Below are 25,500 nucleotides of genomic sequence, written 5' to 3' on the forward strand. Positions count from 1 at the left end.
AATGATTTATGTCTCTGCCCATTAAGTAATGCACACTTCATTGGTCTTTATATTAGAATGGAAATATTCCAATTACAAAAGACCTTATTGTTGGAGGTTACCTGAATCCATTCACTTTTTGTTAATTGCTGCAGTTTGTTGTTAAGCCTTTCCTCGCTTTCCTTGACTGCATTGTCCCTCTGTTCAAGGTCTGACCAGAGGGAATAAATCCTAAATGATTAAGGTTTTCATCATCTATTGTGCATGATGGAAGCCGAAACGAACTTTTTCTATGAGCAAGAAATATATAATATTGTTAACTGTGATTATTCTTTTAACTAATTTTGCAAAATCTGAATATTCATGTAACAAATTGTTAACTAGTGTTTCGCATCTCTCATTTCAAATTACATCATGCATAATAAAGTAACATAAATAGAATCTATTTCTAGACTATATAGCTATAAGGAATCATACATGATGACCGCAACAAAACAAACTGACACCTGTAATGAGGAAAAGCAATGTACAAACAGCAGTCTAGATAAAACAATCAGCAATTATCTTCTTACTCTTGCTCTAAATTGATAAAAGTTAAAAGGTAATTAAATAATATGGTTGTTTTAGGCCACTGTATTGTACATTATTACTATGGTCTTTTTCTCCGATAAAGTGTGTAAAAGTACAACCGTGCCAAAAACTAACTTTTTAAACTGGTATAGATTCTTTTTAGGGTCAGTCCTAATGTGTTTTTCCCCTTTTGTGACCAAATTGGGATAAAACCTACCTTGCCTTTGTTACATGTTCCCAATCACATAGAATAACTTAAAAAAAATTAAAACTTGCAGCTTACTTTTTTCCTATATGCTCCATTCTCGACACTCTAGCAAGGAAATATCCTGTATAGTTCTCTTTGCTAGTAAGGGAGCTGGACAGTTGTGTTTGCCATAAATAACCCTATCTGTACTGTGCAGGCAGAGCCTCAGTATCCTCCTGGGGAAGTGAATTTTTTCACGTAATGCGCAGAACATTGGGATGCAATCCTGACTGTTTTTATTATGGAATTATCCAATTACCAACCATTATTGGTCATCAATTTTAATATGAATGAATGAAATACTTATATAGCGCACAATGCGAACTGAATCGCCTCTATGTTTAACAGTTATCCCTATTTTGGTATTTTGTGTCTATATAGTTTTTACTGGTACACATTTATATGAATGCTATGATTTCCGTGCGATGCTGCTGTGTGAAATTATCTGACGCATGTTTTTAATTCTGTACCATTTTTCTCAAGTCATCTTCCAGGACGGCACACCTGAGAGATGAGAGGCTCCTCCCTACAGGAAACACAATCAATCGACAGCTGTTTTAAGTCCCCACCCTTCCCCTTGATCCTCAGTTTTTGATTGTGTTTCTCCCTACACAGCGAAACTGTTTGTTTTTTTCCAAATGACCCGAAGCCTGGGGCTGGTGGTCTCCCCCTGGGAGCCGGACCACAAGCCTGGGAAGCCTCTGGGTCTGGTAGGATATTCTTGTCCTTCCTGGGGGGTTCCCCTATCTTTTCCTCAGGGCGGGCAGCAGAAATTGGAAGAGCCCCCCTGAGAGCTGAAGGACCCTGGGTACAGTGGTGTACCCAGAACTTCAGGGGCCATTATCCTGTCTCCCCCTCCTTACCTGTACAGGTGGCTGTTCAGACGGGGGTGCTGGCCATCGGTTCTTTCCAGGGGGATCTTGTCCCCGACTCCTGGGTCCCCGGTAGCTCGCGTGGGCTGCCGGAGAGGGCGTGGCAACAAGCACCCGCGTCATTTTCAAACTTCGGGAAAATGGCGGCGGCATTCTTACCCAGGAGGGAAGGCTGAGAGTCAGTAGGAGCAGGCGCCCACATCCTCCTTTCTCTAGAGCGAGGAGGCACCAGTTTACTACGGTGGATGTCTGCCTTAACCACCTCAGATATGAAGATGGAAATGAGGAATGGAAGGCATTGCCCCCCGCCCCCCCATGTATATAGACTGACTGGTACAGTGCAGGACACAGCCTAACCTGGCATCTCCCTATGGGGACAGCAGTTGGGGGGGGGGGGGGGGGAGCACTTTGGCGGCTATCCTCCTTGCGTGTGGACCATAAGGATGGAAAAGCAAGCCCGCTGGCTGTGGCAAAAAGAGGAAGACGACAACGGTGAGTACTTTACTTTCCTTTTGCCGTGGGAATTTAGCTGCAAAATCCCCAATTCCAGCCAGAGGGTTTCTGGGCATTTGAGATCTCACCTGGGGTCTGGATTCAAATAGCCCTTAAGCTTCTGCTAAAAACACCAGCTGCAGCCCCGCTTACATCAGAGAAGCTGTATAGTGGACAGGTGGTGCAGAGGAACGAGTGTGCCTAAACCACCTCAGATGAGAAAGAGGTAGGTAGGTAGGCCATTGCTCCCCCTTCCCTGTGTATATACTGACTGGTGCAGTGCAGAACCTGGGGTCAGGATACAAATAGCGCAGACGCCACTGCTAAAACCAGCAGCCACAGCTCCCTCTTACAGCAGAGACACTGTGGTTATCGCAGCAGTAGGTTGCCAGCCTCTCCCTACATGCCCAGTTGTGGTACATTTAGTAGGGATGAATATAACGTACAGAGGGGACCTGGTGCATACAAAGTTACTTACAGGCCAGGTATACCACTGAACAGGTTATTAATTGGGCAGTGGTTGGTGGATTCAGAAGCTCCCCTGGTCAGCAGGTGCACTAGGTTACCGGCCCTATTAGCCCAGCTGCTAGGAATCTGAAGTTGCTTCACAATGTTTAAAAGCTGACCTAACTTTCAAGGATGGGCAGAGACCAAGCTTCTGTGTGGCACAGTAGGGGTTCCCTTGTCACAGATCCTCCTTTTGGGGGGTTGCCTGCTATAGTTAACTTTCATAAGCTCCAACCTCCCACTCCACCTTTACACTGTGTTTATATTATAGTGTAGGAGGTAAGAAAAAACTTTTTTGATTGGTTTGGGCTACAAGCCACTCAGTGGCAGATCTAAAGGCGATTCACCATAGATCGCTCCCTACATCCTTTTAATTGAGGATTTTCTGTGCAAACCTATGCAAGAGCTACATAATTGATTGCTTGAAGCCTGCAAATAGCTATTTACCTCCCAGGCTAAACTGGTAACCACCTCTTCTAGAGAGGTCTTAAATTGGTCTCTAGGGCTGGGCTCATTGAGACTTTAGTTGCTAATCAGCACCACCTGGATATGTGCTGGCTAGCGTTTGCTCAGTCTATGGAGGTAAGGTAGGACAACAACTACTACTAATAGTAGGGTGTCCAACCATTTTAGGATCTGTTCCTTCACTGGTGGTGAGGTTTAGTATCTACAGCCCAGGCTATGCCTATGAAATAAATTGCCTGTTGGTTATTTCATAAAGGGATAGACCATGACTCCTCATTGGCTGCACACCAGTAGACCTCAGTAGTGAAGGTTTGTGCTTGCGGGGATGTTTTTGTGGCACAGCAGAAATACACATTGAGATTTGTGACATCTCTGCTTAATAAGGGCTATATTGCTGTACATCAGAAATGCACTGCACTGAAGCTTGTTTGCTGTCCTTTTATATACTAAAGGTACTGCTTTGTTTGGCTACAGATCAGAAAAAAACAGTGAAGGTGGTCTGTACTTTCTGGTTTTGTGTTGCACAGCAGAAATGCACATCATTGAGTCTGGTGACATCTCTGCTCATAATGGTTATATTGCTGCACATCAGACATACACAAGATTGAGGTCTGTCTGTGGGGCTTTGTGTCCTGTTTTACTGCCTTGTTGGTTACTTATCAGAAAGGCAGCAGTGAAGTCTGATGGTCCTGATTTGCGTGGCGCTGTGCTGATTCAGACAGTGCTATTAACGGCAATGGCTGCCGAGTTTAAACATGCGATTTGACATGTTGAGTCGCATGACAAATCATTTCAATATGGATGTGCTATCTCTATTCATAGTGTTTTATTGTTGCACATCAGATTTATACAGCATTAAGGTCTGTGAGGTTTTGTGTCCTGTATTACTGCCTTATCAGAAAGGCAGCAGTGAAAATTGATGGTTCGAATTTGTTGGGCTACATAGCAGAAATACAAATTGAACCCCTGCCAGGTGTAGTACATATACTGCCTTTGGTAATCCATGTAGCACCACAAAGTGGTGTTGTGCTGATTTTAGCCATGCGATTTGACATGTTGAGTCGCAAGGCCAAATCGCTTCAATATGGATGTGCTATCTCTATTCAGAATTGTTATATTGTTGCACATCAGACATATACAAGATTGAAGGTTGTCTGTCCTTTTATGTCTTGCATATACTGCCTTATTGGCTGCATATCAGAAAGGACACAGCAGTGAAGGTTGCTTGTCTTTTTCTGATTTTGTTTTTGCTGCTCAGCTAAGAGACACATTGAGGATGGTGGCCTCTCTGCTCAGTAGTGGTATATTACTACACATCAGACATACACAAAGATTGAATGTTTGTGTCCTGTATGTCCTATATTTACTGCCTTATCGTTTGTATATCAGGCACAGCAGTGAGCAGTGTTTCTCATGGATCTACCTCTCTGCATCTTAGGGATACACAGCAGGGGTTTGTTGGCTGCAATCCTCCAGGGAGTCACAGCATTGGGGACCCCTTACTTGTTCGACCTGAAAATTGCTATTTTTTTTTTTTCCCTGCGACCTGTGTAATCTTGAGGTCTGTGGATCCAGGAATCAGGGACTGCTGGTGTCGCACAGACACAAATGGTACCCATTGGAAGCCATAGTATATGACTTCTCATGCGTCTTGCAGTCCCAAGTCGCAGGTTGGGTCGCACGGGTGTGGGAACCTAAACTTATCTGTCCCTTCTGATTGAGGTTTTGCTACACAGCAGGAATACTCATCATGGCGTTGTTTTATTTTGCAGCAGACCAGAAAGATCTCAGCTGTAAAGGCTGTCTGTCTTTTTTCCTCAGTGTCTGCTTTTATGTTGTTGCACAGCAGAAATACTCAAGATTGAAGCTTGTTGGTGCTTTCTGTTTCAGAAAAACACAATGTTGCAGGTTGCTTGTGTCCTTTCTCAGTGTTGGTTCTATCTGAACTACACTACAGAAGTGCATGACAGAAAGGATTGTCTTGTGTTCCATATTTTTCCCTGTGGCATAGCAGAAATGCACAACACGGGAGTTGGTGTTCATATTAATCTTATAACTGTGGTGGTTTGTCAGAAATACACAACATAGAAGTTTGGGTCTTTCTGTCTTTATATTTATAGCCTTGTTTTGCTGTACATAGGTAAAGCACAACCGTAAAGGCCTATGACCTAGCTAGCTGCACTAAGGAAATACGCAGCATTTAGGGTTTGCTTGAGTCTTAATGTTTTTACGTCTTGGCAGCAGAAAACCAGACTATGAGGACTGTTTGTCTACATTGAGGTTCAGATTTGGGTCTCTTCCCATATTTGATATATTGGTTTAGCTAGTCACACTCAGGCACACAACATTGTTGTCTATGCTTGTGTCCTTTCTGTCTAACTCTATTGTGCCGTGCCCACAATCTATGATCATTTTATTTGTGATATTAATAATGCATGTATCACCTTTTTGTATTTCAGCCTTCTTTTCCATGGAGGGGCCAGGAGTTCGGGCTGCAGATGCCACATGTCAGAAAACCTTGACCACTTGCATTCAGGGATACCAGAACCATTTCCTAGGGTTGAAGCCCTGTAGGGTTATGGGACACTGGAGGAAGGGGATAATGAATCGCCCTGTTTAGTAAGAACTTGGAGAGTTCTGTTCAGAGGAGTATTAGGGCCTGAGGATGGAGTATAAAGATGTATACCCGATCGAATAGGTTTCGGCTCGGTGCATGGCCTTCATTTTGCCCTTTTAGCAAAACTAGACGTAGCAATATGGGTAGTCTACTCCTGCTAGGGACTTTAATCTCCTGAAGAAGGCTCTCAGGCGTAAGTAAGGACATAGATTGGGCATGCCTTAAACCCAGGGTTCAAGCTTCTGTTAATCTATTTCCCTTAAGTAGGCTTCCCTTTAGTCTTTTGCTGACATAAAGATAAAAAGGAAGCAGTTTTATTTCCCTCAACAGGATAGTGTTAAGACAGGCCCTCTTATTGATTAATGTAGTGTCCTTGTCTTACACAGGTCTCTTATTTATCTTTTTAGTGGTTCTAAGTAGCACCTACAGGCACAATAGGCCATGGTTGTTAGATGTGTGAGATAGGCAACATTGCTAACCTACAAGTTTAACATGTTTTCTGATTCCATTTTTAAGAGCCCATTTCACCTAGATACTGCATCCGAAGTGGAAAAGACAGGAACATCTGTGGAGCAGACCTGCAGATCAGCCGCATGATCCAGCTAAGATGCCTTCATCAAGCATATGAGCGTATGGAGTGGAGGTAAAGCTCACTGCAGAGCCAAGGTTCGCCAAGAGGGTCTTGCAGTGGCCCCACCCTAAGGTAGGCCTGAGGTACTTGTTTATCCTCTCAGGTGTGCCGTCCTGGAAGATGACTTGAGAAAAGTACCAGTTACTTACCGGTAACTGTCTTTCTGGGAAATCTTCCAGGACGGCAGGCCTACTTCCCGCCCGTTGGAGGAGGGAAAATTCTAGAACACTAGAAGGTGAGTACCTATGAGGAATGATCTCCCTTGTGAACCTGGTTCAGGAGTTACTTCTCTACAAACTGAGGATCAAGGGGAATGGTGGGGACTTAAAACAGCTGTCGATTGATTGTGTTTCCTGTAGGGAGGAGCCTCTCATCTCTCAGGTGTGCCGTCCTGGAAGATTTCCCAGAAAGACAGTTACCGGTAAGTAACTGGTACTTTTTTGGCTGGAATGTAAATAAACAATTAATAATAAACATTTGTTCTTATATACTTTTTGTTATTTATGGTTATACCAATGATACATATGTATTATACTTACCAATGGATACAGTTATGGTTTACACAAAAGATATATATGTTCCCTATTTATTAGTGGATATTTACGTCATATAAGGTCCCATGTTTGTTTCCCCCCCCCCCCCCCCCCCATTTGTATCAGTTGTAACTAGATATGAACACTATCGATGAGGACAGATTTGGGATAGACTAAAGCTCCATACACACTATCATATTTTCTGCTGATTTTTTCCTTCAGATTTACCAAAACCATATAATATGAGGTCAAACCTTATAAACGATTTTAATTGATAAAAACCAGCATACAAAAAAGTATAAAAAAGTGATCACATGTAACTAAAAGCAAAATGGGGAATAGAATACCAAGACTGACGCGTTTCGTCCAAAACTGACTTCTACTGGTGTTGAGTTATTCACTTTACAGTCAACAAGAGGACAAGGGGGCACTCTTTAGGTCTAGAGGAAAAGAGATTTCATCTCCAAATACGGAAAGGTTTCTTCACAGTAGAGAGAATACATCCTTCCAGAAGGTTTGTAAGGCTTTGTAGTGCCATATTATATGTAACAGGTTGTCATTGTGATGGCATTCCCTCCAATATAATGCTGATAATGTGGGGTCTATAGTGTGTAGATGCATGGGAGTTAAGTACTACCTGTGAAGTATTTTATGTGAGTTGTCTCAGTGCTCTACACAGGTTGAAGCGGTACTTTTTTTAAGGAGCAAGGCAATGGGCATAAAGGTGAATAAACATTACGATGAAAGTAAAAATGAATAGTTATATAATGAAGGGGTGGTAGAAGTGTAGCAAGACAAGAAAGTGATTAAACTTTTATTTTATTTTTTTATTTTCACCGAATACTACTCAATATATGCCATGCCAAACAAAAAAGGATTAGGCGCATAAGGCAGTAAATGGAGGAAAATAGAGAAAGAGCAACAAGCTAAGCTAGCTGGAAGCCTTAACAGGTTTCTTATGTGAGCACTGCTAAAATGACAGCATGCTCATTAGCAGCACCACAGGAAACTCATGTCCCTGATACAGTTTCTGTGAATATTCCTGTTCTTGCTTTAAGAGCAGAGACAGCCTTTCCTGATGATGTCAAATATTCTGCCAGAAAATATTGACCAAAATGATTTAATTGATATTGGCTATTGGCCTAAAACTATGAATGAAACGTTGAAAACTGAACTTGTCAAGCGAGGAACAGTGGAACTGCAGAATAAGGATGCATTGTTTCCAAGAGACAGTCATGGCAGGTCATTTTCCAGGGACTGGTTCTACATTTGGAGAATGGTGAGACTGTGTTAAGGACATGGTTGGTGTTTTCTACAGTAAACAATGCTGCATATTGCTTTCCTTGCATACTTTTTCAGAAGGCTAAAGGGAAAAGTTATTTTGGAAAGCCAAGTGACTTTAATGCATGGAGAAAGCTAAACCCCAGATTACTAGAGCATGAACGCAGTTCATATCACTTCAGTGCATTTACAATGTGGAAAGAATTTGAAATGCTGCTGCAAAAACAGGCTATTGATGCTGCAGCTTGCAAAACGGCAGTCATTTGACAAATTGAAGGCAATCTTAGTCAGAATACTGGATTGTGTGCTATATCTAGCCAGGCAAACCTTACCCTTACGTGGTCACTCCGAAGATCTAAACAGAGATGGTAACTGTGGAAACTTCTTAGAAACCTTCAAGTTACTTGCCAAATATGACCCAGTTGCCAAACAAACATTTTCACAAAGTTCATCAGACAGATGGCTATGTTATGTCCTATCTCTCTCCACAGAGCCAGAATGAGTTCATTAGCCTGCTCGGCGATCACATTAGAACAGCTATCTTTGAAAAAATCACAAAGGCCAAATATTTTGCTCTGATATTTGACAGCGCTCTCGGATATTTCTCACACTGACCAAATGTCCCAAGTGATTCGATATGTGCACATTGCAGATACAGAAGTCCATGTGATAGTCTTTCATTGACTTTATTCAGTTATAATAGAAATCAGCGGATGTAATTACAAAACAAATTTGTGACAAGTTGCAAGCAGATGGCCTTAAACTGGAGCATTGCTATGGGTAAGGATACGACAATGCTGCAACTATGGCTGGACACTAAGGATGAGCCGAACACCCCTGGTTCGGTTTGCACCAGAACCTGACATAAACTTTGTGTGAACTTTAGAACCCTATTAAAGTCTATGGGACTCGAATATTCAAAATCAAAAGTGCTAATTTTAAAGGCTAATATGCAAGTTATTGTCATAAAAAGTGTTTGGGGACCTGGGTCCTGCCCCAGGGGACATGTATCAATGCAAACAAAAGTCGCTTTTCCGTCAACGCCCGCATGCCCCAGTGTGAAAATAGCCTTATTTTTTGGCTTTGCCCCTATCTAGACTAGACTCTGGATCCGACCCTGCTTCAATGTAGATTTGAATTCTGTTGTTGAAAAATGTGCACAAATTAAAAGCAGGACGATTTTAAAATGGACCTTCAGTCATTTTTTCAACTTTCCATCTATTAAATCTTCTGCTCTTGCTGATTTAACTTTAGATAGTATTTTTTTTTTTCTGGCAGTAAATACCTTATGCAGCCTACTTCCTTGTGAGAGTTTGCCAGAAAGGGAGTGGGAATGAGTCATAAGAGGGCCAATAAATGCTGCAGAGCTGGAGGGGTGTGTTGGTAAATCCAGGAAGTGGCAGCAGCTGCAGCTTCACAGTTAAAATGGATACAGCCAGACTTAGTGGAAGGAGATTTCTGCAGCATCTTTGTCAAGTACAGAATCACAGTGTATATATAAAATAATATGCAAAGTGGTTGGAGGGAAGCTTCAGAATGGCAAATATGTTTTTATTACAAATTATGTGAGCAGACTGCAGTTTCTCTTTAAATTAATCTGAATTTAAAGATTGATATTGCACTTTTATTACATCATTGCAATTAGAGGTACATGTTTGAGGAAGTTAGCTCCATCCAGCCCAGTCTTGGGTCATCTCTAAGGTATAGTTCCATTATAGATTTTTGGTATTTGTTCTTGAAATTGTTTTCTTTTTACACTGATATTGACACATCAAATAATATCAAGGCTCATGCTAGGTTGCACTGTTGTTTTTGGCTCAATGTAGATCTCTGGTACGTTTTAATTAGTGATTCGCAGAATTTATTTTTACATTCCTGAAATACCAGGATTGCTGTAAAAAAAAAAAAAAAAAAAAAAAAAAAAAAAAGCTTACAACAAGTAAATGTGATATACTTTTCTACTTTTCAGTCTGTTTACTAATATTAGTAGCATGAGATTGCATGATACATTTTCACACTCAATAAAGTGTTTGAAAATAAACTTGTATTGGATACGTTTTACTTTAATTACATTAGTATTTTTCATAGATTATGATGCATGTGCTTAGAGTGTCACAGTGCTACTGATATGAGCCCACAGGCAGGCAAGTGACACTGGATCCCCCAGGGCGTGGAATATAAGGGCCAGGCGGTATTCTGCCAGGGACCCCCTCATGAGGGTTTGGGCTTAGCTGCGTGCTGACCCCAGGTCACAACCCCCAGGTTCACCCTCACGAGGAGAGCACCAGAAAACAATGTCAGACATGGAGGGATGGATGAAGCAAAAAGAGAGCTGTACAGTGAGCTGAGTTCAGGGTTAGCAGGTTACAGGAAGGGTGTTCAGGAACAAGTGTTGCTCAAGCAACCAGAAACTGCTCTGAGTGGAATTTAAATAGCGAGGCACATGAGGGGCTGGGAATGATGTAGCAGGAAGGAATGATATATTAAGCAACAAGTGAAGCCATAGCTGCTGAGTACAGCCAGAGCTGAACACAAGCTAGTGGACCAACAGGTGCCAGCCAACCTACAGCAGTAAATGTAAGACACAGATCAGCTCCGCAGCTGATCTGTGACATAGGGTGTAAGGGGTTTTATATTGTACTAGTCGGAGGGTGTAAGGGGTTTTATATTGTACTAGTTGAAGGGACTCATGAAGTTCTAAAAGTCCACGCATTAAGTGTGTCAGTTTGACAAATCGCATCTCCAATCGAGGTAAAGAGCCTCTGATTGATGTAAGCAGGAAGAGCCATATATAATTTTTTCGTCCACACACGCTGACAGGCACTAGTAGACGAGAGCTGATTGGCTGCTTTCCTGACAGGAGGGTCTGCACTGATTGATTATCAGTGCAGTCTGCCCCCCCCAGATGCCTACCCGAGACCACCAGGGATGCCCACCCAGGACAACCAGGAATGCCAGCTAGTAGCCAATAGGGATTACACTGTGTCCATAAGTGATGCCTGCCAGTTCCCCCTGATCAGTGCTGCCAAACAGTGCCATCTATCAGTGCTGCCCATGAGTGCCTATTAGTGCCACCCATGAGTGCCTATCAGTGCTGACTGTAAGTGCCCACCTGTGCCACCTATCAGTGCCATCTATCAGTGCTGCCTATCAGTGCCCAGTGCCATCTATGAGTGCCAATCAGTGCTGCATATCAGTGCCACCTATCATTGCCCATCAATGCAGCTTATCAGTTCCGACAATTAATATCCATCAGTGCTGCATATAAGTGCCACCTCATCAGTGCCAATCATTACTGCCTCATCAGTGCCAGTCAGTGCAGCCTCATCAGTACCCATCAGTGAAGGAGAAACTTACTTATTTACAAAGTTTTGTAACAGAAACTAAGGCAAAACTTTTTTTTTCAAAATGTTAGTTTTTTTTTTTATAGCACAAAAAATAAAAACCTCAGTGGTGATCAAATACCACCAAAATAAAGCTCTATGACCCCTTTCACACCAAGGGCATTTTGCAGGCTATTGCGGCATATTGCAGATGGTTTTAACCGAATTCAATTTTAATGTGTCACAAATCCAACAGTAAAACGCCACTAAAAATAGTGGCGCTTTACTGCCGACGCTATGGGCAGCGCAGTGTGAAAGCCCTCTATTTGTAGAAAAAATATGATAAAAATTTAGTTTGGGTACAACGTAGCATGACTGCGCAATTGTCATTCAAAATGTGATAGCGCTGAAAGCTGAAAATTGGTCTGGGCAGGAAGGTGTATAAGTGCCCTGTATTGAAGTAGTTACGTCACACTGTAAAAATAGGAAGATGATTTCTCTGCAGTGGTTTGGTAAAGTTTAAATTAAAGGGTTAGTTCATGTTTACCAAAAAACTGCCTAGGCATGTAAGGGATACCTGTAGAAAAAACAAACTTGTGCAGCTTTGACCAAAGTCAAACAATGCCTTGCACAAAAAACAAACTTGTGCAGCTTTGACCGAAGTCAAACAATGCCCCGCACATGTGTGGTCCACGATCTCGCCTGTTGCAGAATCACTCAGCTCAGAGCTACTGCAACAGGTGAGAGAGTGCATGTAAAGGGGTTTAAATTAACTGAAAATAAGTAACAATTATTTCCTGTGCAAATACAGTGCTACATTTAAATTCTGGTGAGGAAAAATTGCCATTTGTATGGTTTCAGTGCTTTTTCTGAATACACAGACTAAACATAAACTTTCTCTCTTGCATGTGTAGACTCACCTTTTTAGGAACATTCTTTGGCTTAATTAAAGGTTTAGACATTCCAATTGTGTATGTTTCTAACACAAATGTTAGACATTGGCAAGATATATAATACATTAATCTGCAAAGTTTGCTGACTGTAGAATCTTCTAACATAGAAGTTCTATTAATTTCTAATAAAACTAATTATGGTTAGAATCTGACAACATATTTTAACAGCTGCATAAGCACCAGCTTCCCACAATGAAAGAAAGAAGAATATTTATGATAGTGTCTCAACTTGCCCTCTTTTTAACTGCAGGAAATGTTTTTTGGCTTACAGCAAGCAGGGTTCATTGTTGTTAATTTTAAGCAAGACTGGCATGTTAATTGTTACTTAGGGATTCGATTGGCAAAAGTCATTTTAAAAGCAGGCTTTAATAATATTCTGGGAAAAATCATTCAGATGCATGTTTTGGTTGTCAGTGTTTCATAACAGTAAGTTTTTTTTTTTTTTTTTTTTTTTTTTTTTTTTTTTTTCTAATTTATAAAGAAAGTACAGAGAAGCCATCTTCAGAAATTAAGAGCTTTTGCTCCAGGAAAAATTGTGAATGCTGATGGGATACTGAAAGGGATTTATTAAGAGTGTCAGCGACAGGTACACGATTCTATGGGTGCCTAACACTTAGGCTGGAATGTCCATACTGGGCACTCCCTCTTCAGCCACTGTGCCCCTCACACCGAAAGGTGTGCAGGGGTGTGACTAGCCTGTGAGCAAGATTGTTGCATAAAGACAGAGCTCCTCACAATGGCCCACTATTACGAGTGTCTACTGGCTCCCCGTTGTCTCCCTCCACCACCATGGCACCCAAGAGGCAATGTCGGTGAAAAGGAAGGAAGAACTGCTCCCCTGAAAGCTGACGCAAGGCACAGCCAAAATGGTGCAGTGGCCAGTACAATGAATGCAGTGCCAGTGGCTCCTCTCTCCCTGCATACCGAGCATGTCCCAGGACAAACCTCAGCTCACAGGGGTGGAACCCTAGCTATCTCCCGGGCACTTCGATCACAAGCAGAGCTGCAAAAGCTAAGATGAGCTTGGATGCCTCTTTCTGCAAAACCCATTTCTGCGAGTCTAATCCTCCTTCATGTAATAACAGGAAATTCCCTGACATCTTTATGGCCAATGCCCCACATAAAAAAAACGTAACTTGATAGCCTTTAAAAACTCTATCTCCTTCCAACTACATTCCTGCATTAACCTCCCTGGCGGTATGATTATTTCGGATTTTAGGTGCTGAAAGCGGTACCATGATTTTGCATGGAAATTTGGCATTTTATATTGTAGGCCTTAAATTCTTAGGAATAACTCACTGAAATCTGTTCAAAGCAAAGTCTAGTAGACATCCTGGGTAGGATAAAGTTTGAAACACAAAATCATAAATTATAATAATAATAATAATAAATAACTGTAATTAATAACACATAATAATATAATAATAATAATACTTTTTATTCAATACATTTTAGTAAATAATATAATCAAAATCACTGACATTTTTTTTTTTGCCAAACAAGGGTGTAATATTGGTAGTCATATTGCTTCAGTAAACGTCTCTGGTATGGAAAATTTTAAAACATGGTACAGTACAAAGTCCAACATCACAGTCAGGACAGTAGAACCTGTTTTTTTTTTTCTAATTTCCTTCCAGTGTCGTCACGCTTAGAGCAGCAAACGACACACATCCTTGGGGGTTCTGCCTTCTTTTCAGTTGGTGGAATGTGGTCCATAAAGTGCCGACCAGTCAGGCGTTCTGGGTTCACAACGCCAGCAGCACGACGGTCAGATCTGTTTACAGACGTTGGTGTTTGGTGCTTGAGGAATATAAGTTTGGCAACTTATCAAACAAAGTCCGAATGAACAACAGGCTTGTCACTCTTTTTTTTTTTTTTTTTTTTAGAAGAATGAAAGCATTTCACAGGCACTGCTCTAGAAGGTGCCTGAAGATTTTTTTGTAATATTTTTTCTGTTGCTTCCTCATGGCTGGGTAAAAAGTCATGGTCGGTCAGCTCGGCCAACACCTCCCATAGTATGGTTGTAGTCCATCACGACTTGGGGTTTCATTATGTCTTTTCCACCTTTTGTTTGTACCATGACAGTAGAGGTGTTGTGAATGGTACTCATTAGGCACACATCTTTTTTGTCGCGCCATCTCAGTGCCATCATTTTGCCTTTCTGCCAGGCAACTATTTCTCCTGCCTTGAGCTTTTTATTGCCAAAGGTTGGTGGCAAGTCACACCAGTTAGCTCTAACGGTCCCGTATGCATCTGTCTTATGCTGTAAAAGGAACTCATAGAGTTCTGGAGAACTGTAAAAATTATCTGTGGTTACACAGTAGCCCTGATTCAGCAGTGGTTCAATCAGAGTAAGAACGGAAGCGGTTTCCATTCCATAGTTTTGGTGCTGGATGAGTCTCGTCAAATTCTTCATTATTCTCAAAGTGCAAATACTTCATAATAATTGAAAATGTTTACTCCGACGTGATGGTGCCAAAAAAAGGAGTTGCTAGCAATTTGTTGGTTGTCCAGTACCACTTCTGCAGGGGTTTCCCAACCACTCCCTGAAGAATTATGAGGCCCAGAAATTTCCAGGTGTCCTCCTTGGTTACTGGTTCCCACTTTCTGCTCCTTGCAAACCTCTGATGCGTAGCAGCTTGTTGGTCGTGGTACCGATTTGTCTCCATAACAATTTTTTCTATAACCTCATTGGTCAAAAAGAGTTGGAGGTATGCCAATGGGTTGTCATCCACATCCACTTTGATACCAGGTGTTCCAGTAAATGGAATTCTTGGGGGCGCTATGTGCTCTGTACCGCAATCAATCGAGCACCAAGTCCGCACATCACTGGGCAAAGTCGCAGGATCATCGCTAAAATCGCTTTCCGTGCCTGATGACAAACTTCCCCATGAATTGCTATCACTCACTTCTGCAAGCGATTCTGTATCGCTGTCGCTGTTTTCAAATAGGGCATAAGCCACTATTGAGGAAGAGGCACGCTTTTTTGATGCCATGGTCGCTCTGCAGTTTCCAGACACAAAGTACAGTAAAACTGCAGGCAAGGGCACTGGATAAAGCAATGGGGGCAAGCTAAGGTCAATTTTATTTTATTTTAGTAATGTAATCCAATAGGATTACCGTGTATCAGTTTGTTTGGGCTTTATACTTTTTGAATTTAGCGCTGATTCCACCTACCTGCATCGCTGCGCCCGCAGGTAACAGAAGCCAGGGCACACAGTGAATCGTTCGGAAGATCCTGAAGATCCGGCCTCCGTACACAGCAGGAATACATTGCGGGATCCCGGAGATAAGGTAAGTAATGTCTTTCTGGATCCAGCGATGCAATCCCGAGTGTGGCTCGGGGTTACTGCTAATGGTACAAATATCTCACCCCGAGCCACACTCGGGAATACCGCCAGGGGGTTAAGGATCCAGAAGGGCGCTACGTTATAGTAGTAGGAACTATCAACAACTCCCAATACACCATTGTATCTGTTTATGCTCCCAACATATATGAATTGAGATTCATCCTTAAGGTACACAAAAAAGTAATCACTGTTCAACAAGGTGCAATTTTGTGGTGCAGTGATTTCAATATCACACCCGACCCCCACGTGGATTCCACATCTCTCCCTAAACGTGGAAAACCTGCCTTAAACCCAATGATGTCTAACTTAAGATTGTTCGATGTCTGGAGATGTCAACACGTGGAAGAGCGATTATTATATGTTTTTCTCCCTCTGTCATTACTCATACTCCCACATCGACCTCTTCTTGGTGGACCAGTGGACCTTACAAAAAGTCTCATCATCATCCATCCTACCTACCTCCTGGTCAGATTACTCCCTAATATGCATCACCATTGTAGACAACCCTTCGTCATCTCCAGCCTATCTTTGGAGAATGAACACCTGCATTCTACAAACCAAATCTTATTTAGCCTCATTACATAAGACTATAGAAGACTTTTTTGCAAATAATGCAGGATCAGTAAAGAACTCTCATACTGTACAGTATGGGCTGCGCACAAAGCTTTTGTGCGGGGCCTCTTTATACAGTTGGGAGCACAGGATAAAAGGCAGAGGAGGCAGCGCATTGACAAGGTATTAGCCAACATTCAGCCAACTACAGATTCCCTCAATAAATAAAGTCCCACAATAGAACTCAAATCCAAAATTATCAAACTATGACTTGAACTTCATTCACTCCTTTTAGATAAGTTTGAGAAAATCCAAAAGCATCTAAAAATGCAAACATATGTTTGTGGTAACAAACCAGGGAAACTACTAGCCCATCATATTAAAGAACATCACTCCAAAACTCATATTCCTTTCCTATATCACCCCATTACTAAGTAAAAGCTAACTGACCCACAAGCTATTTCAAACGCATTCAGTATATTCTACAGTAACCTATATAACCTGAAGGATGACAAACTTACAGCCCAACCTGTTAATTCCACTATCCAGGAATTCCTAGACTCCGCCCAATTCCCCAAATTATCTGATGTCCAACTGATTACCCTAAATGCCCCATTCACATCTTCATAAATAGGAAAAGCCGTTGATTCCTTATCAAACAAAACTGCCGGACCAGGCAGTTTTGTAGGGAATTATTACAAACAGTTCAAAACCCTACTTATTGAACACATTACTCCTATGTTCAATGAAGCTGCCTCCTCTGCCTCATTCCCTCAGGAAATGTTGAAAGCATTGATCATCACCTTGCCAAAGCCAGGGAAGGAGCCCACTACCCCCCAAAATTTTCGTCCAATTTCTCTTCTTAACCATGACACCAAATTGTATGCGAAGGTAATAGCCAGTAGATTATTTGATCTTCTCCCAAATCTAGTTCACCCGGATCAGTCAGGTTTTACAAAAGGGCGGCAAACCTCAGATGCCACTAGGAGGATGATAAATATTGTCCACCATGTTGGATCCTGTGGAGTGCCTTCTCTGCTCCTATCTTTGGACGTGAAGAAGGTATTCGATAGGGTCCACTTTTCAAGGCCATATTCTATCTGCAATATTAACGTTATACTCTGTGTTCCTCTATGTTATCCACTATCACAAACAGAACAAGACAAGGGAGCTCCCTCTCAACTTAATGATGGAACCATTAGCTGAAAAAGTTAGATCAACACAAGAAATCAAAGGTCTAACAATCGGACTGCAAGAACATAAAATAAACTTGTTTGCTGATGACATAATACTCATTTTAGTCAGCCAGAACACAGCAGTCTTCTCTAAGTAGGCAACATCCATACATATGGGCCGAACACTCAATAGCTTATCTAGGAATCAAACTAACACAACAAGTATCCTCCTTATTTCAAGCTAACTATATCCCATTTATCGATAACTTCACTAAGGATCTCATACAAATATCCAAATCTCACCACGCATGGTCAGGCAGGCTGACTGCCTTCAAGATGCTTAAATTACCACAACCCCTTTACATTTTTAGGTCCCTTCCCATCCCAGTACCTATATCCTACTTTGCATCGCTACAAAGCATTCTAGGCAAATTTGTATGGCACAAGGCTCAAGTCAGAAGCACCAGGGCCAACCTAATAAAACACAGATTAGTAGGAGGTGCAGGATATATTAACTTCAAAGATTACTATTATGCATCCATCCTATCACAACTCAAATTTTGGGTTACAAGCAATGCAATCTGTCCTTTGGAGAGATATGAAATCATCCCAAATCCCAGGCCATGACCTTTGGGTCTGGCTACTAAGCAAACCCCATCTTAAAGGGGTTGTAAAGACATTTTTTTTTTTTAAATAACAAACATGTTATACTTACCTCCACTGTGCAGTTTTGCACAGAGTTGCCCCGAACCTGGTCTTCTGGGGTCCCTCGGTGGCTGTCTCAGCTCCTCCCCACAAGAACTAACCACCTTCATGCAAGCTCTCTCACATGGTGGTTAGTTCTTGCAGTCGCGCTTCCGTGATACAGCCTGTGGCTACAGCCGGGACACCGCTGACTAAATGACTCGGCGGCGCCCCCCTGGTGCACCGCATCATTGGATGTGATTGACAGCATCACGAGCCAATGGCTGCACTGCTTTCAATCCATCCACTCTAGCCAATCAATGGCCAAGCTGAGTGGCGAAGAGGACATTGGGGGTGAGTGCAGCAGGGGAATGGGCTCAGGTAAGTAAAATGGGGGGGGCTGGGGGGCCGATATTGTCGGATATGCATCAGTTTCAGCATTTAATTACTGCATTACTGAGGCCTACAAAGGTGAAAAACCCTTCCAAATCCAGGTGCCCATATCTGTACTACCTCACTTAATACCTGATCTTCCTATACGAAATTGGCAAAATCAGGGTATCACATACCTATCAGACTTACACCTTAAAGATTTGCTTAAATCATTTATCGTGCTATGAGAAGAATTCTCCATCCCTTCTACTGACTATTTTAAGTATACCAAAATATCTGTACGTAATCCACACCTACAAATTTATGTCCATGAAAACATATGGAAATACCAAAGGTTTATCAATATTTTACAATCTTCTAGACACCAAAAACACCTTCACCAATCTACCCCCAATGCTAAAATGGGAAAGAGATATTGGTAGGTCCTTCAGCCCCTCCCAATGGTCCATAGCACTGACATCTGGCTATAAAGCAACTAGGGCTTCCAATCTTAGGGAACTGATATTTAAGGTAAACCTTATGTAGCGCCGGTACTCCTAACGAGGACGCGCTATGTTTGTAAATTTATTTTTTGCCCAAAACTGTAGTTGAGTTTTGGAGTTAATTGTGCTAAATTGTGTTTTGGCATCAGTTTGGCTGGGCTGTATTAAGGTTCTGCCTCATCATAGGTGGGGCTGGCACCTGTGAGGGGCCTTAGAATGCAGTCTGGTAAACAAGGACAATGAGTATGGGCTGGTGGAGGTAATTGGTAAGCCTAGAAAAATTCAGCAGCTCCTTCGGGGGTAAGTGCTACACTTAGATGGTACATCACCCCAACCCAAACGCACACCTACGACTCATCTGTAGCACCTACATGTTGGAGGAATTGTGGGGAGATAGGGAATCTCCTGCAACTCTGAAGAAAATGAATAAAATAACAAGAACAGCAACAACAACAAAACACACAAATAGGTAGTCTTTAAAAGGACTGTTGGATTTATAACTGTGAACACAGGAGGTACACAAGAATATGAAGCCCACCACACTGCAATCTACAGCAATTTAGCATAATATAGAAACGTTCAGCATCATATAGCAGCCAACTCTGCCTACACAGACTCAGCTCTCCGTAAACTATTCCCACAGTTACTGACAACTGGCTTTTTAATGAGAGGGTGGTATATAACAAAACCCCCCCTTATTGGCTCTTCCCAGCTAGCTGGCCTTAGTTTTTATAAAACATTTAAGAAAGGCCACAAACTATATTAATACATTTTTGTGCACTAGTTAATTTGTCAAAAGTTGAGGGCTCTGGTCATTTCAGGCCTATTGCCACTTTATTAATTTAAAAAAGAAAGTTTTACAATCACTTTAATGCCGCGTACACACGGTCGGAGAATCCGTCGGAATGTGTCTTATCGGACCGTGTCGTCAGATAATCCGACTGTGTGTGGTATGCATCGGACTGATTCAGTCCGAATCTCCGTCGGACCCAATTTTCCAACATGTTGGAAATTTTTCCCAACCAACTGGGCCGGTCGGACGTAATCCGATCATGTGTAGAGAATTTTGATCGGACCAAGTGCCACGCATGCTCAGATCAAATTCCTACATCAAAGCTATTGGCTACTAGCCTGAATGTAGTCCCATCGTAACGAAATTACGTCATCACATTCTGAAAGATCGGATTTTTCGACAACTTAGTCCGACCGTGTGTATGCAACAGTTTCGGACACAATCCGTCAGACTAAATCTGACGGACAAAATCCGACGGATTTGGTTGCCGAAATCTCCGACCGTGTGTACGTGGGCTTAGAGTTCTGCATGTATAAAAGGTTGATGGGTGTATGATGCTTCTATTATGGAACTGATTGTGTGATTATAGCAATAGGTGCACTAAACTTGTAGTGATTTTTTAAAGGTTGAACTTAAAAATTTTGAGTTTGAAATAGCTCACAATTGCCAGTCGCAGTACATTTTTAAAAAGAGTCCTGCGTGTTTTTCAGTCTGGTTCAGGTGTGATTTCTATTAAAAATTTACACCTGAATCACACCTGAACTGGTGAACAAAACCACACCGGACTCTGAAACCGTGGCTGGACATATATGAACTAAGCCTAAAACCCCGTACACAAGATCAGATTATTGGCCAAAAAAACATGGAATTTTGTCTGAAGGGTGTTGGCTCACACTTGTCTTGCATACACACCGTCTCACAAATGTTGGCCAACAACGTAGTGGCATACTACATATACTGCATGGTTTTTCAGTTGATTCACTCTTTTCTTTTTGTGCTTTTCATTTAGCGCTTTTCAGTTTGCACTTTTCATTTCATGCTTTTCAGTTCTTTTCTAAAAAGACTGTTCGTCATCCAGACCTGATAAGGAGGTATTTATTTTTATTATTGGCCTTGGAGTTAATGCTTTGACATTATTTTTTTGGTTGAATAATGATTTGATTTGGTATATATTCTATATTTTTTGCATGTATAGAATGCACTTTTTGGTTAAGTTCTATTGGCAGATAGCATGTCTAATTATTATTATTTTTTTTAATGCACAATTAAAAATGTGTGTAGAATAATACTTGGCTATGTGTTTTACTTCAAATGACAGTTTGGGAGTAGGCAGTTACATTATAAAAATACAATGTAAAATTGACAAGGGGCACCAACATAGTTGTATCTTTTATCTTATAAACTACAGGATAATGCAGTTAGTCTGTTTACAAGCCTAGATGCTATGATTTTAATTACATTTTTGAAATAAAGTTGAATAATTTGGAGTGCGGCTATCCAGCTACATCTTTTCTACTACAGGATAATGGTGTTGTGGTAACTTGCACAAATAATATTAAATATAAAAATAATATTATTCTTGATATCACAAAAAAAAAAAGCCTTTGAAAATTTGTTTGCAATAACTCCATCAGTATCACTAGCAAAGCAGTTTCATTATTATCACATTAAAGAAGAAGAGAATTGTGTGCTACATTTGGAGATTTCATAATTTGCCACGTCACAAATGTTAATTTTCCATTTCAAATGCTAGTTTACGAGACTGACTGCTTCTGCTTCAAAGGATGCATGTTTGTATTTTGGACTGTTGTCCAATGGACTTGTGTACACATGATCGGAAAATCTGACAACACACATTTGTTGGCGGAAAATTTGAAGACATGATGGAGCATACACATGGTTGGATTTTCTGCCAACAGCCTGACAGCGAACATTTCCCATCGGAAGGTCTAATTGTGTGTATGGGGCTTTAGAACACTTCTTGGTCAGGACTCCTTCTCCAAGCCATCTCTCCAGGCCTGCATTGCCCATCCAGGGTGGATGGCACCCATGTCAGCATGTTCCCCATCACCACTCCATAGACTTGCAAATTATAGGTACAAGTGTTCCCCCCCCCTCATCATTTCAATCTCATTCGTCAACCAGGTAAGTAATATTGACTATGAGTTTAGAGGGTAGAACTGCTAAAGCCGCGTACACACGTAGCGGTATGTCCGACGTACTTAGTCTGGCGGACTTCCCGCCAGACTGTCCATCGGACTTTCCGAACGGGCTACTTGCCCACACACGACACTTTTTCAGCGGACTAATACGGCATACTAAGTCCGCCGTACTATCCGTCCTACTTTTGATATGAACGGACTCGCCCACACACGCGGAGGAAAGTCCGCTCATTTCGAGCGCGTCTCCAGGTAGGCGGGGCCTGCGAAGGAGACGTCGCTGACCCCGCCGCCGACTTAAAGGGGAAACCCAACGCTGAAAAAAATCGGCGTGGGGGTCCCCCCCAAGTCCACAACAGACCCTTGTCCGAGCATGCTACCCAGCCGGCCAGGAAAGGGGGGTGAGCGATTGCCCCCCCCTCCTGAGCCGTACCAGGCCGCATGCCCTCAACATGGGGGGTGCCTTGGAGAAGGGGGGCCGCGCGCCCCCCCCCACCCCAAAGCACCTTGTCCCCATGTTGATGAGGACAAGGGCCTCTTCCCGACAACCCTGGCCGTTGGTTGTTGGGGTCTGCGGGCGGGGGGCTTATCGGAATCCCGGAGCCCCCTTTAATAAGGGGGCCCCCGGATACCGGCCCCCCACCCTATGTGAATGAGTATGGGGTACAATGTACCCCTACCCATTCACCTGTAAAATAAAAGTACAAAAAAAACACAACACACGAGATAAAATACTTTATTGCACAGCTCCGGGGGTCTTCCGTCTTCGGGGGTCTTCTCGCCGGACTCCTCCGCTATCTTCTTGTAGCTCTTTTGCTAGCGGAGGAGTCCGGCTTTCTTCCTCGCCGCCGGCCTCTTCTTCCGACTTCGGGGGTCTTGTCCCCCTCTTTGGTTCTTCTGCCGGGCCACCGCGCCTTCTTCTAGCTCTTTTACAGGCGGTGGCCCGGTCTTCTGTCGCCGCCGTTTTTTTTGTACTTTTATTTTACAGGTGAATGGGTAGGGGTACATTGTACCCCATACTCATTCACATAGGGTGGGGGCCGGTATCCGGGGGCCCCCTTATAAAAGGGGGCTCCCGGATTCCGATAAGCCCCCCGCCCGCAGACCCCGACAACCAACGGCCAGGGTTGTCGGGAAGAGGCCCTTGTCCTCATCAACATGGGGACAAGGTGCTTTGGGGTGGGGGGCCGTGCGGCCCCCCCTTCCCGAAGGCACCCCCCATGTTGATGGCACGCGGCCTGGTACGGCTCAGGAGGGGGGGCGCTCGCTCGCCCCCCCTTTCCTGGCCAGCCGGGTAGCGTGCTCGGACAAGGGTCTGTTGTGGACTTGGGGGGGACCCCCACGCCGATTTTTTTCGGCGTTGGGTTTCCCCTTTAAGTCCATACCAGGCGGCGGGGCCAGCGACGTCTCCTTCGCGGGCCCCGCCTACCTGGAGACCCGCTCGAAATGAGCAGACTTTTCTCCGGGCGGGAAAAGTCCGCTCATTTCAAAAGTAGGACTGGCATACACACGGCCGGATTGTCCCCCGAAATGCGAGTCCGGCGGGAAGATTGGAGTGCAACACGGCATTCTAAGTCCGCCGTACTTTCGGGTCAAAAAAGTATGCCGGAGGCTACACACGGGGGGATTGTTTGGCGGACTTGACTTTGCCAGACTTTTCCACTGGATTGTTTGATCGTGTGTACGCGGCATAAGGCTGCTTCAGAATTTTATACACTTGTAAAAAATATTGTCAGTTACATAATGACGTTTATTGCCGACTAGAGTTTCAAAAGTAAATGGTAGTTTCAGATATAATGAGACCTTTGCTAAACCTTTCAATTACTTCTAAAAGAGATACAGTGACCATCATCATTGTTACAAACTACTTTTGTTTTCATAAATCCTTCCTTTGCTAGTGCTGTATCCTTGTCCACCGTACTACAATATACACTCAAGGTACGAATCTAGATGAGGTGTTTTACTAATGATTTTCAGTCGACGGATTTTCAGTCGACGGAAAATTGATAGCATGTTCTCAATTTTCCTGACGGAAAAATTTTCTATTGGAAATTCCGATCATTTGTATGCAATTCTGACATGCCAAAAATCATGCATTCAGATTCAACTACGAGACGGAAGCTATTGGCTACTGACTATTGAACTTCCCTTTTCTAGTCCCGTCGTACATGTTGTACGTCACCGCATTCTAAACGATCGGAATTTGGTGTGACCATGTGTAGGCAAGACAGCTTCATCGGAATTCTGTTGGAAAAACCATCAGAGCTTTTTCCGATGAAAATTCCAATCGTGTGTATGCAGCATAAGAGTCAGACTGCTTACAATATTCTATTATGTTGCATTTGTTGTGTGCATGTCTGTTTTGATTCTTAAAACAAGTATGGGAAATAGAACTCTTTCTTATTACTGTGTAATGTGTACAGTAATTCAAATTGGTGTTTAAGCGAGTGTCCCAAAACCTACTGTATTCTGTTTACAGATAAAATATGTTCTAATTGTTTCATCTCTTAACAATGAATGAGGTTGCCAATGAAAGTACCTGATAACTGGTAGTAATGATGTTACTTGAAGAGTTTATTATCCTGGCTGGAAATGTAGTTCACAGTAAGGGCAGTTAGAAATGACACATAAACAGACATGCGGATAGTTAGACAAAAACAAAAATTGGCAAAAAAGACAAAATAACAGGCTTGAATTCATATTTGTAATTTTTCCGAGAGCAGAACATCTGTATTTACTTACAGTATACTGAGTGTCATACACAAACATACTGCTCTATTCAGCTGTCAAGGGAGAAAAGTATAGACACAAATCATATTTAGTAAAAAAAAAGAAAATTGCAGATATATTTAGAAAATACTTATACATATTTAATGTATATTTGTACTCTGTACCTATCCATATATGTTGATTAATATATACACAAGGTCAAATTACTTAAATACTATAGCATGGTAAATTAAATTACTTTAGGGATACTACTGGGAAATCACAGCTGGACTTTTTAGGAAGGGTTTATCTTGTCCCTAATCATGGAAGGACATCTGTTGACCCAATTTATTTTCATTGCTTTTTCACATTTCATTTTCTTCACAGTGTCATTGTTATAAAGTGTAATTCATAAATTATATTGCACTTAAATAGAAAACATTGACCTTTTTGTCTTTTGAGGGAAGTAAAATAATCCAGTATGAAATTCAGTTTTTTTTTTTTATAGTGGGTGAACAGTCGCAAAAAAATCTTTGCTTTCATGTTGATAATGCATCAGCCATACAATGGCTGATAATATAAAGTGAATTATAAAGCATTAAAGCAAAAAGCTGGCCTTGCTTTCACAAATGCTGTATATGTTTTATCAAAAGGAATTGACATTTTGATACAGTGAAAAAAATGAAACCACATACTAGTAAACAAAGAGATATACAGTAAATACACAGTATAC

The sequence above is a fragment of the Lithobates pipiens genome, unplaced genomic scaffold (genome assembly GCF_037356315.1).
Source record: "Lithobates pipiens isolate NorthernLeopardFrog02 unplaced genomic scaffold, aLitPip1_a1.2 Scaffold_16, whole genome shotgun sequence".
NCBI classification, from domain to species: Eukaryota; Metazoa; Chordata; class Amphibia; order Anura; family Ranidae; genus Lithobates; species Lithobates pipiens.